Source organism: Mytilus edulis, chromosome 14 (assembly GCF_963676685.1).
Source record: "Mytilus edulis chromosome 14, xbMytEdul2.2, whole genome shotgun sequence".
NCBI classification, from domain to species: domain Eukaryota; kingdom Metazoa; phylum Mollusca; class Bivalvia; order Mytilida; family Mytilidae; genus Mytilus; species Mytilus edulis.
Genome location: NC_092357.1, coordinates 44,882,041 through 44,884,364, shown reverse-complemented (window position 1 = coordinate 44,884,364; position 2,324 = coordinate 44,882,041). Strand labels below are relative to the sequence as shown.

General features: G+C 30.2%; 1 long non-coding RNA gene across 1 annotated transcript; it reads left to right on the top strand.

Annotated features, from left to right (window-relative positions):
* Nucleotides 1-410: 410 nt before the first annotated feature.
* Nucleotides 411-2,095, top strand: LOC139502763 (uncharacterized). Its single transcript, XR_011658929.1, has 3 exons — nt 411-529; nt 1,423-1,521; nt 2,035-2,095. It is a non-coding gene; the product is annotated as an uncharacterized lncRNA (long non-coding RNA).
* Nucleotides 2,096-2,324: the final 229 nt, after the last annotated feature.

The following is a 2,324-nucleotide window of genomic DNA, read 5'->3' as shown; positions in this document are numbered from 1 at the left end:
TGGACTTTCCGAATTGATTTTCCTCTAAGTTCAGTATTTTTGTGATTTTACTTTTTGATATGTTAGCCACCATTTTGTCAGTTCTATTTGGACTTTTGAATTTGAATGTCCCTTGGTTTCTTTTGTCTTTAATGTTTCTTTTTGCAAAGTTGTTTCTCATGTCTACATCTACACAACATTACAGTTGTTTTCAGTACAGTATTGACTTTTTCTTTTTGACTTTTTTTTATTAATAATAATGAATGAATTTGCTTTATATAATAAAAGTATCAAGACGTTGACAGCTATTAAAACCACGGTATTTTTGTCATGTTTTTGTTATATTATTCATAATGATAAAGTTTACAAAGAATGCCTTAACGAGATGTTATTTTTACAGAGGAAAGCAAGATACCCTGAGCTATAATCATCCTACCGGTCTCCTGGGACTCAATAGAGTACCATCCAGTTTATATTTTTCAACTAGAGAAAGTATAATATAGATAACAGGCGGTATAGCGTGATAAAAGACAAAGACAACGGAAGTAACGTAAGTTTTACGATGTGCTGTTACACATTTTAGAAGATCATTTACTGCAATTTGATCAAGATTGAGAAGGATTGCATTTTATATTTTTTATATATCACTTAAAGAATAACAGGCAACACTACGAATATGACGAAGCAATGATAGTATCACTGCGATGATAACGATAAAGCAATACCAATGAGGTTGAAATACGCAAGTTTTGTAGAAAATAGAAAGTTTGATTAGCTCAGTTACAATAGACACACCTGGACTAAAATTTATTTCACAGAATTTTGACAAAATATTCACTCTGACTCTTTGTCACAAAAAAAAAATATAACAAATCAACCACACACTTTATCGGATTAATTTCAATAGACATGATAGATATACAGCAGTTTGACAAACAGTTATGTTGATCATTGTGAAGCTTTCTACTTCCATCCAAATAAAACAAGCATAAAACGTTTAGCTGATTTTTACAGAGGTATCTTCGTTTAGTGTTAAATTCCACCGTAAAACAGTTAGCGCGTTCAATCGTCATGTGAAAGTTATTATACCGCTGTACAAAATCGGATTTACTTAACTTTTCCGATGGAATTGATTCAGTATCGAATTGTGTGCTGTGGTAGAATCTAGAAAAAATGTAATATTGCATCGTTCTAAAAGAAAATTGAGCCAATAAATATATGCACAAAACAAATGCACAACTGATAAAAATTAACTTGAAGACAAGATATGATCGCCAATAAGACAACTCTCCACAAGATACCAAATGACACAGAAATTAACAACAATAGGTCATCGTTCGGCCGTCAACAGCGTTTATTAATAACCAAAATCACAAAATCACATGGAAGATGTTTTTTTTTTGCATTTCACTTGAAAATATTGCACTTACTAATGTTTTACAGACATATATCTACAATCCGTCAGCTGAAACTTCAAGATATCCTGAAAATGAATCAAGTTCTGGACAAACTTATTACAACTCATCATTTTGTGATGAAGAGGTAAAATACGATCAGAAAAAAAATCAAATAAATATGATAAATGAAGAGTTTTCTTCAAGAAATTATATTGTATTCATGTTGTTAAAAAAAATACCAGCCGTCAATTAACTTTCGCAACGACAAACACAACTACAAAAATTAACATGATTTCAAAAGAGTTTCACTATTTTTTTCAAATTTAAAACTCGTATTTGTCAATTTTACACCACATGCTGGGTTTCTGTTGAAAAAAAAAGTTTCAAAGTAATATTTTCAGTTCGAAGCTGTATCACCATATACTATTTTTTTTATACATGTGATGCATACTTTCCTATATAATCTAGTTTTGTATCGTCGGTACATTATATCTATGTCTATGATTTGTAAGTATAGTGGAATTACTCGTGGTTCAACTACAATGTTTTGTTTTATTTATTTATTTTTAAGTACGTTTACTGTTTTGCATTTCGGTTTTTGACAAAAAATTACACATTGCAATTGCTGACATGATGATGTTTTCTTGATTGTATTTAGTTCGCTATAAAGAGGCCTCATTTAAAATCGGGAATGGACGAAAATTACGAAGACTACAATCAGTAAGTTATGAATGAAACTTAATTTATTCAATTACACAGAATTAAAGTATACTACAACTCGTGTACAAGACAATGGCAGGTTCAATACTAATTATACTAACAAAAACTCATCATAGATACAAGGATCGTAATTCAACACCATATTTGTTTTATTAATAAACAATGAGACTTGTCAGTAGAACAGTTCCCAAAAAAGCAAAAAACAACAAAACCAAACATAAACAAAAC